Raw genomic sequence first — 11,298 nt, 5'->3', positions numbered from 1 at the left:
CAAACTTTCTAGGGGCCTGTGGAGTGGGGCCTGGGGCTGGGAAGGGTCAGTGCCCGGGCACAGTGCTCCGGGTACACCCTGTGCCATCCTCTGCCTTTGGAGTCAGCTCAGAGGAAATGCATAAATAATTAAGCTGAGGTACTTACACACACATGTTTTATGGCAAATGGCTGTGTGGTTCGTGATCATTTTTTCCAGAAACAGGTTTTATGATAATATAGTAAAAATATTAAATTAGAAAATGCCTCACTAAGGGTGATAAAACCTTACTACAGTGGAAATAGGTAATTATCCCCTCTACAGCCTAAATGACAGTTTAAAAGAAATAAAAATGTTAGTGCTCATTACTTGCTTTTGTAGGTTGCAATAAAGGGTAAGTTAAATTTTAATTCAAGGAAGACCCCTGTATCGACCTGCTTCTTCCTCACGCTCTACCTACGCTGTACGTACTGTTAATTACTCGCGTAGGTTATTCCTCAGCACGTTGCTAAGACCAGTACCTCTTTGTGCTAAAGTCACCTTCCCTTCATCTGGAGGTAGCAGACTTGCAGTGGGGTGGGTTGTTTCAACTCAGTGGCTCAAGTCTGCTATTTCATATATGTGGGTGGAGAAGAGAAATTTTATATTTTTTAACCAAAATCCGAGTTCATTATGCATAGCCTTAAGGGGGCTGAAAGTATTAAAATCCACACTTACCCTGGTGAATTGAAACAGAGACAAGGTTAAACCTGGAGGATTGATGAGTTTTACTCTCTGCATGGTTAAATCCTGCTGAGGGGAGATGCTGTGGAAGAAAGGTAGCCTAGATGATGAGAAGAGGGGAAAAAAGGTTGTTTTGGGGGAATTTTAAGGGGTTTTTTTTGAGGGGGGGCGGTTTTTCAGTGTAGAATATTTGTTCTGTTTCAGGGGTGATGGGATTACCTGATCTCACTCCTTCTCCTGTCCCTCTCTGCCAGTGTCTCTACCCACACTGTGTTGCTCCACCTGAATTTTTACTGCAGCAGAGGCTGCCAGCGTTGTACCCGGCAGGATGGGGACTGTGGGGGTGCTGGGCTCAGCGCTGCAGGGCTGACCCGCCTGCGGCTGCGGGTGCACCCCCTCCTTGCACCCATGAAACCTGGTCCATCAGTGCTGGCAACGTTTCTCTGCCCAGGAAAAGAGATTCTTGCTTGAAGTCTCCCTGGACCCTGCTTGCTTGAAAAATGACTGTTTACTTAAAATCTGTAGGATTGGAGCAAATTCAGCATTGATCCCCGAACCCTCGTGTCCATCAGACTATCAAAAAACAAAAATAAAGACAAACACCTGCAGAGACTGGTTCTCCACCAGTGGGAAAATGCCAAGGCAGGCTGCAAAGAAACATTACTTTAGGCTTTTGCCTGCTCACTGGGAAAAGACAGAAACTCTTGCTGGTTTTGGCTGGTTTCTGTGGGCTTCCCCAGAGTGTGCACATTGTGTTTGAACTTCCTTATGGTACTGGGGACTGTAAAAAAATAAATTAATGTATAAGAGGAGAAGGACATACGTAGAGAAACTGCAGACAGGGGTCCTCTGTGTGGTGGAGATGATGTTTGGGAGTGAGTCCCCTTTGAATTTTGCAAAATGCCTTTGAGGTGTGTTTAGGGAGCAGCCAGTGGAGCTGGAAGGTTTGAAGCCTCTTACCTATGAGTGAACGTACCCGAGCTGCTCAGCCTCCTCTGACAGGAGCAAGCCTCGAGTGTTTGTCAGCTTTGCCCACCTGAGTGTGAAATGATCTTCTATCAAAACACCAGTTTCAGCATTTCTCTCTCTGCTCCTGACACGTGAACCCCGCTGCGGACAGGAACCGCTGCGCTGCCCAGGAATTTCACCCGGATTGCGGGACAAGTGGAAACGTTTGCTCCGTGTGATGACGGGGTCTGAGCCCAGCCAGCAAAGCAAGGCTGGAGAGCCATGGTTGTTGGAGGCCTCAACAGCATCACTCTGCGTTTTCCTTCCCATCACTTGACAGAGCCCTAAAGTCACAATGTCCTTGCTGGCAGTAGTGCCACTTGCCATCTCATTTCTCAGTTGAAACAGCAAAAGCGAGTTGCGTTTATCCGTTAATAGTCAGGAAAGATGGAAAATGTAGGTTTGAACGAGGCATTCCTCTCCCTCTTCTTTTTTCTTTCAAGCATCAAAGTTTTCAGCTTTTCAAGAGTCAGTTCTTTTTTTTTCTTTTTTCTTTTTTGAAGTGTTTTGATTTTGAATTTGTGTTAAACTTGCCAAAACCTGCGTGCACACTCCTGATGTAACGCGGAATCTCCAGCCGTGCTGTCCCAGGCTCTGCTGAGCTTTGCACACAGAACATGGCGTCGACCGTTTGGTTGGGTGTGGAGACGCATCCCTCACCACAGACTCATTTTCTGAGGGTAGAGCAGCTGATTGGTTAATTAGCTTCTAAATTAAAATTAATTGAAGAGATGTGGCCCTGTGAATTAGAACGGTTTCAGAGTGGTTTCTTGTCTCAGTGGCCCATGCGTGTCTGTCCAGCCCCGTGCCTTGCTGAAGATACTTTGTTCCTCATCTTCCTCGAATTAATGGCTGGTGTTTTTCTGCCATCACTGTTCAAAACTTACCAGTTCCTTCTTTCACGAGGCTGACAGGTAACTTTCTCCAGTGAGTGTCTGCAAGAAGCAGACAGTTTTCAAACCGGTTGCCATCTTTTATTGATTTCTAAAGGAGCAAGGCAGCAAAGCAGCCCCTACGCGAGAGTGGTCTCTGTTGTGGTATTAATTGAGGAGGCAGCCAAAATCACTGTGTCTCTGTCAGGTCTGAATTTCAGCCTTTGAAGCCCTCTTTTCTCTGCCTGTCCTGACAGTTTTTCTGGCCCAGCTTCTGCAGCAGCTGCTTTCCCAGGCGCTGGCCCTGGCGAGCCCTGGAGACGCCGGCCCACGGCACAGGGATCGGTTGGTTATTGCTCTGGTGACCCTGGGGCTCGTGAACACGCTCCAAAGGGAAATCCTCTTCTCTGTGTAACCAACACTGCTCTGTGTGTGTGTCCTCTTACAACGGGCTGTTGCTTTGGAAAGTGCTTATATAGAAAATAAGGCTCTCCCGATGCTTTTCCCCCGATTTCCAGCAGTGTGTGATTTATAAAAATGCTCTCTCCTTCCCCCCATCTCTCTCTCCTCACGTTACTTTGGTTCTAAAATTAAAGATAAATAACACCAGCCCACTTTTTTTTTTTTTTAAAAGGAAACTTGCTCCTGTTATTAGAATTGCTGCATATGTGCTATTAATTGGAATCTTGTTGCTGGGTCATTTTCATTGTTTTTCAAGTACTGTCAAGTCCAAGAAAATGTATGAAAACTAAATTATAGTCCCACGTAGGCTGTCTGATTGAATCCTCCTTGTGGCTCTGTGGTCTCATACATCCTATTAAGATATTCAATCATGTTTTCTTACTTGAAGAGTATGTCTGTAAAGGGCAAACTTATAGAAAACCTCATTCTCTAGAGATACGGTATCCAACCACACTGCAATATTTACATATTTCCGTACTGTGTGTGATGGGTCTCATGCAAGTTCTCCCTTTTGCCTCGATTTCTTAACAAAGATTGTCGAATGCATTTTTAATTATACAAGGCCTTTCCATTTTAAGGAGTGGATGGTTTTCCTGGCAGCCTCCTGCTTCCATTTCCACCTTGAAAAGTAACTTTCCCCTCTCCTCCTTCCTCTTTTCCCCAGGACAGAGCTTTATCGTTCGCTGTTTGGAAAACTGACAAGTCCTGGAGAACCCGAGCAGAATTAGCATCGGGCCTGGGCGCCAGGATCCGCGCCGCACGCCCCAGCCTGGTCAGTGCACGAGGGGTCCTCTCCCTGCGCTGGACGCTGCCCTGTCCCATCCCCTCTCCTCTCTCTGGGCAAAGTCTCTCCAGCTCCCGGTTTGTGGCTAAAAACCTCGCTGAAGGAACATCACATACGGTTCCTGCTCCATCACACAGGCTTGGGAAGAAGAGTGGGGGCAGATATTTAGCTTGGCTCAGCGCCCTCCCCTCTAGCTTTAAAATGAACTCTGCTTCCTCCCAAAGACAATCCATTTTTAACTATTGTCTTTAAATTCCTGACCTTGATTTTGCAATCTGCTCGGCACGGTACAGTGTTCTGCTGGGGGGAGGGACACGGGATTCAGACCAGCAGGGACCACCAACCCCCCCCCACCCCCGCAATCAGGTCACCCACGTTTGTATTAAATCCTGAGAGGTTTTTATTTGGGGGATTGGGGAGGGGTGTTTAAGTGTGCTGTTCTGGTCATTGGCTGCATATCTGGAATGTGTGACTTTATTTTTCACTGAGTCGAGAGGATTTAAATGTCATTTACATAATTAACATGGCCTTAAAACAGAGAAAAGGTGCTCTCCCTTGCAGCCAGCCAGAGCTCCCAGTTCACACTCCTCACTGCACACGGGGACGTTTGCTGACTGGTGATGAGCACAACGCGGGGGCACGGCTGGGGATGCTGCTGCAATTAGAACATATTGGTGAATTTTTCAGTCCCTCATTGATCCCCAACACTTAATTATTTCTGCTGATCGTGACTCTGAGCCATCCTGTCTTCACCATCACCATGTTGAAGGATGCCAGCACGAATGTGAACTGGCCAGAGGAGATGACTCACTTGAGGGGTTTTCTAGGGTTTTTGCATCCAAAGGTCAGAAGCCAGAAATTAAATCCCTGGAAGGGGAATTTGTTGGCCTGCTGTGATCAATCTGAAGTGGAGGTTATCTTGCATAAATAATCCGTGCATATGTGAGTGTGTAAGGTGGCCACTGCTTGTGGCCACGTGGACTGCACTGCCTTTGTTGTGTATTTGGCACGATCTAATTAAAACGCTTTGTAAACTGATTGTCCCAGTGTGACCAGTGCAGAAAAGGTTCCAGCAGCCGGGGCGGCTCTGAGCCCCAGCAGCACGGTGTTATTTACCTGCTGTCTTCAGCGTCACTTCCACAGAGCCAGACACCCAGCACGCACCAGGAAAATGGAGAGGCTTGCCAGACCAAAGAGCCCTGTTTCTGAACTTCATAGTAAGACAAAGGGGCTTTTTGGGTTTTGTTCCCGTGTAAGTTACCAGCTCTTCAGTGAGCAACTGATTTTTACTTTTTTATTATTCTTGCTTATTAAGCTTAAATAAAACCACATTCTCTTTTTCAGTATGTAACAGGTTAGAGCAGAGGGAGGGAAGCCCACTCCACTCCCTGTGCTTCCCCAGCAGACGAGGCCCAGTGTGCAGGAGCAGATGATCCCACCTCGTGTCCCCTTTCCCTCTGCTCCTGCCGTGCTGCTTCCCTGCTCCGGCCTCGGCTCAAAATAGGATGTGTTCCAACAGTTTTATCCCTTTGTTTTTTTCCTCCTTTAGGAGACTTTCTCTGTAGCTGCATTGTTGCACTTCACTCTGTCCCTGGAGCTGTCTGCAGAGCTGATATTAATTATGCAACTCATCATTACAGATTTAAGTCTCCCTTCCAGTCACCTGCAGCCAGTAAATAGCTTCCCAACATCTTCACTGTTGTGTGGAGCAAAGGATCCACCACTGCAAGGGAGAACCAGCTCAGCTGCAGGGAATTGGTGTGAAATTCTGGCTTTAAAAGCAGGAAAACCAGTGCACCTGTGTGCTGTGCTGGGTAAATTCTGCTCCTCTGCACAAAGCAGCCTGGGGACAGCGCGGTGCAGTGTGACGTGAGGGGCCAGGTACAGAAATATTTCCTGTGGGTGAGGAGGCAGCGCTCTGCCCCCGGTTTCTTTTGTGATTTGGTTATTTTGGGGTTTTTTTTAAAGCAAGGAAGAAAAAAGTGTATTAATGTGGTTAGAGCCGGCTCCTCTGACCAGTGTGACCCAGAGCACTACCTGGATTTTTGCCTGTTCTTTCGGCAGCTGTGGGCCCAGTGCCTCAGCGCTGGCTGTGCCAGGAGCTATCAGAGCTTTTCTTTCCCCTGTTCCTCACTGGTGCTGGTCCTCAGCCCTCGATCGATGTGAGGAGAGGCAGCAGCAGAGGGGAGGCTCCCTGCCCTGTGGAAGAATGTAGCATTTTTCTTGGTTTTTAGAAAGTAAGTGCCAAGGTGAGTATTGACTTTGCGTGGAAACCATACGGATCATGGCTGAATAAATCTTTCTGTTCGCTTGCAGCAAAGCAGCAGCTGCAGCTCTCGGGAAAGCGCATTGATTTCTCCCGTCCCCCTCCAGCTCCCAGCTCTCTGCTCAAAATCTGCCGGGTGGAAACAGGCTAAATGTCACCACTGGCTCCTCTCTGCTGCTTTTCCCATTTCGGGATCCCACCAGTGACCTGAGGTACAGCAAAGAGCCCAGCAGCAACGCCTGCCCCTCCCATACAGCTCACGCTGTGCAGTCACAGGCAGAGCATGGCCCAGGCAGCTGGGGGGAGAAGGGCCCAGAGGGTCCATGGCTCCAGGGAAGGGCTGATTTTTAGGATGCCTGTCCCGGGATATGGTGAGCGATCCCGTGTTCATTAATCAGTCAGTTTGATCCCATGTTAATTAGTCAGTCAGTTTATTTTGCTTAATGTGATGCTTGGCAGTGGGCTGCTCCAGAGCCGAGGGCTACAGCCACGGGCCTCCCCAGCTTATTCCCCTGGATTCGACCATCTTCCATGGCAGATCCTGGCCACGGCACGTCCTGTCCCCTCCAATGACAATTCTGGGTCCCCAGCAGTCACCAGAAAGCAGCACGACACAGTGACACCTTCCACCGTAACCGCGCTGGCACAATCCACCTGCTGAGAGTCGAGGTGTGTGTCCCCCCACCCAGTCAGACTTATTTTCTGAGCAGCAGCAAAGCTGTGTGGTCTGTTCCAATGTCATTAAAGTCTCCTGGTTTAATAACCACAATTCTGAAAGGCATCAAGGGGAGTAAATTAGGTGCTTCCAAAATTTGTGTCGGTGGAATGGTTTCATGCTGCTTACGCTGTCAGCACGAGCATTGAGGATGTTTAACAGAAAGCACCATGTCCCCACCCTACTTCGGGGTTTGCTGGGCTGGCAAGTTGGTTTTGTGGCCGAGGCTCGGGGCGCTGGTGGTCTGTGCTGCAGCTGTGCCACCCCTTTCCCGTTTGACTTCTGTGTCCTCTGCAGTTGTAGCACCAGGGCACTGCATTTTTCCTATTACTTTTTTTTGAGGGAGCGGGATGTAGTGTTAAAAGGGTAACATGAACCACTTTAAATGTGATAACTTCTCCTTCGTATTGTTTGAGGAGATAAGAGTCCAAGCCCTGCTAAGCGTGCTTTTGAATTCACTTATCAGTGTTTAAGCAGGCTTGTCTCCTGCCGTCCCCCACCACCTGGGCACCGCGATACACGGGGAGAACCTGGGCCGGCAGCCTCAGCTGAGGAGGCCCCTGCTCCATCTCCTGACCTTGCTGGTAAGGGCAGCGCTTGATTCCGGGCATGAAAACGCTCCCTGGCCTGGATTTGAATATGCTGCAGGAGAAAGTGCAGCCTGTGTAATCCCCGAGTAACAACTCCTCAGAGCCACTCCGGGGTGACGTGCCCGCTCCAGCAGCGGGGCAGCTCCCTCGGCACGGCAGCAGCGGTGGGGGCGGGCACGGTGGCACGCTCAGAAGCTGTGAGTGATGTTTAATAAGGGCACAGATAACTCAGATGATTTCCACTAAGTTTTCCTAATGCTGCCAATTAACAGCAAGTGAGATATTCCCCCCCCCCACAACAGAATATTAATTCTTTATTAATTCATGATACAGCTGCTAATTAGCACCTACACAAATGGGCATTATACCTTTGCAAAGCATTGCCCAGCGACTAGACGGTGTGTTGGGGAATACATGTGTGATGGGGGGGGACAGAGGGATTAATCCTCTTCCCCCCAACCCCACAATAGCAAAGAATTTCAACTTTCAGACAAACAACTTCATTTACAAGTGTGTCTCTAATTAGCTGCAGAATTAGTAAAGCAGAGTTTTCCCCCCATAGATCGGCCAAACCCCTGAGGGAGGCTGTGGAATAGAGAGAATCGCATTTCCAATTATTTTGTTGAATTGCTAATTTAGTTATTGTGCCTGGCGTAATTGTGATGGGTATTGGGTGTGCAATTCAATTTGTTTTAAATATTTGTGGGAAGGCTGATCAGTAATGGAGCTGACCTATTTCATGGCCCAAATTGAGAGAAGAGACTAAAACAAAAAAACAGCTACAAAGCCACAGTTTGTCTCAGTTTTTATTTTGATGTCTCTCATCCCTCATAAGACTGTTGATGCAACAAAAGGTTTACATTAAAAGATGATGGCACTTTGATCTTGGGCTTTTGAGAGCTTACAGCTTTGGTACTTCTTTTCTTGGCATTTTAATACGTAGATATTTTAGGCTAAAGAGTTTTAAATGCATTTCTGGAGTTCAGTGGGGTCTGTCCCCTCACCCAACTCCCTCAATTATATTGTTTCTTGAGGTGATTTATGTTTTTAACTATCAGGATTCTGGTTTGAAAAAAATGTGTGAAAAAATAACTGCTGGAGCCATGTTTGCTGTTTAATGTGTCACACTAAAACTCACCTTTAATGCGGGGAACTTCCGAGAGGTGTTTGTGTTTGCAGAGCCCCAGGACTGCAGGGGACACCCCACAACCAAAGGTCCTGGCACTTCATTTCCAGTGGGCTCCTGCTCCAGGGAGGGTTCATGGAATTCTCCCACCACCCTCAGAGGCAATCGCTGGGCTGGGGTTTTCCTTTCTATTTAAGTCACTGTCGTGTTAAAGATGACAATAAATCCATGGAGGAGAAACTGGACCCACTAACAGTTTGCTGGGATGGCGACTGTGGGCTGGGAGTTACACCCAGAGCGTTGGGCAGGGACTGGAGCTGGTGGTGGGATGAGGAGCTGGTCCTTCTGCCCAGGACCTGCGGCTCCAGCCTGGCTCAGCGCCGGCCATCCAGCTCCTCCCGCTGCTGAGGATGTGAAGGGACACAGTGAAGCTTGGAGAAGGGGAAACACTCCTGCCCGCTTTGTATGAGCACCGAGGGACCAGGCTGGGCTTTGCCCTGTGGGGTCACATCTCAGAAGGTTTATTTCAAACATCTGCAGAGTCTGAGCAGGGGCAGGAACAAGAGCAGCGAGAGGCAGCGTCAGGTGAGGGACATCCCAGACCACAGGGTCCTCCAGCTCCATCCTCCCAGCACCAGCAGCCACCAGCCCTCGTTTGAGAAGCTGAGCTCCCCAAGGGGTGCACAGGACAAGGGGTGACAGATTTCCACTCCCAGCGACAGAGCTGCAATTCATTCTTTTTATTAAAAGAAACTGAGGTAAGTGAAATACTTCAGCACCGGCAAGAACCGTACGGACCGAGGGCAGTTTCCTGCCGCCCCTGCCCCGCTGGGCACCCGCCCCGATGCTGCGGCACCGGCACTGCGGCCACAGCCAGGGCAGAACGACCAGGACATCGGCTGGTGACGCTGCCCACGGTGCTTCAGCGGGGCCAGACCTCCACATGGCTCCCAGGGCTCGTGCTGGACTTGGACTTGAGACCAGCTCCAATGTTTACAGCTGGTTTTGTTGGAGCTACTTTCCCCTAAACGAAGTGGAGCCCAAGCCAGAGGCTGTAATACTGAAAGAGGGTCTGCTCCTGCCCAGCCTGTCAGAGGCTCCGGCAGCGACAGCTCCCACCCTTCAGCGGGGCCAGACCTCCACATGGCTCCCAGGGCTCGTGCTGGACTTGGACTTGAGACCAGCTCCAATGTTTACAGCTGGTTTTGTTGGAGCTACTTTCCCCTAAACGAAGTGGAGCCCAAGCCAGAGGCTGTAATACTGAAAGAGGGTCTGCTCCTGCCCAGCCTGTCAGAGGCTCCGGCAGCGACAGCTCCCACCCCGAGAAGAAGGAATGGGGCAGCGGGGACCGGGACATCCTGGAGGCAGCTAGCAGAAGAGCCCAACGAGTCACCTGCACTGTGCTGCCCCTCGAATGGTCCTGCCTGGCTGGGACATTCTCTGTCTGTCCTGCTGCAGCCCACCCTGGCATAAGTAAAAGCATCTCTGGGGCTTGTTCAGGGAGCTCAAGTCGGGGAAAAAAAAACCCAAAAAAGACTTTTAAACCAAATTAGAGTTTTTAACTACTGAGAAAAAGCTAGTCCTTTAGGTGACACAGCTCCGCTGGCCAGGGCTGCACGTCCCCAGGGAGGAGAGCAGTGCCAGTGCCCTTGAGGACTGAGTTGCACTTCAGAAGGAAGCAGTAGAGGTGTGAGGCACTGGCATCAGCGTTAGTCAATTCTCTCATAGAAACAGCCCTTCTGGTTCACGCTGTACTGGAAGGAACTGTAAAATCTGAAATACTTTACAGGCAATCATTGGTGTGAGCTCTCCAGTACAACTTAGACCAAGTTCTGTAACACTACCTATGTATCTGGAGCTTCTCTCCAGAGTTCCAGCTTCTCTGATCCTTTATGACAGGCAGGAGACCCAGGAAAACAAAAAAGGGTGGAAATGAGCTGAGCTGGGGTCAGGCTGTGGTGATCCCTGTGACCGGGACAGCCTGGCTCGGAGCCGGCGCTGCATGTCCCTGCCAAACACCCTCTGGGGACAGAGCCTCCCGACTGGCTGAGAGAGAGACTAGTGGATCAGGTAAAAAAAGTCAGCTGGTGCTAAGGAAGGGACCAAAATACCCAAAATAACTTTAATTTCCATCTTCCCACGTGGTAACAGCGATCCGTTCCCCAGATGCATCAGGAAGTGCAGAAATGGCTGAGCAGCTGCATTTTGGTCTCTTCTTTTACCTCCTCCTAGAAGGGCCTTTCCCAGAGTTTCCTGACCTGTTGGAACTGGGCACAAAGGCAAAGCAAGGGGGGATTTCACCTCCAAAATCCTGCCCCCGCCACCTTGGCGGTCCTGGGAAGCCCAGGAGCTGCTTTTTCCTGTACGACTAAGTGACAAGACAGAGGTTTGACATACAATCACTGCTGGCTGGCAGAGACACGAGGGCCGAGGCGGGGTGGGCTCCGCTCACCCGCAGGACACCAGGCGGGAGGATCCGGGGCTCCCACCCACTCCTGGGAGCAGAGCCCGTCCTGGGCCGCAGCTCCGCTCTCATGGGGGGACGTTGGCACTTGTCAGCACAAAGCTGTCACTCCCGGGCGGGGTGTGAGGAGAGAAGCAGGCAGGGGCACAGGGCTGGAATTTAAACCAGCCCTTGCTTCGCCACGGCCAAGGCCTCACGGTGCGGGCGCACCCTTCATTGCCGGCCGCGGCGCGTTCGGGTGGCGGCCGAACGGCAGCGGATGCTTTGGTCCAGTCACGCTTTGTTAAATAAATAAGGTCCAGTTAGACA

This window comes from Antrostomus carolinensis, unplaced genomic scaffold, assembly GCF_000700745.2.
Source record: "Antrostomus carolinensis isolate BGI_N321 unplaced genomic scaffold, ASM70074v2 scaffold7258, whole genome shotgun sequence".
Lineage (NCBI taxonomy): Eukaryota > Metazoa > Chordata > Aves > Caprimulgiformes > Caprimulgidae > Antrostomus > Antrostomus carolinensis.
This window is presented reverse-complemented; position numbering follows the sequence as displayed.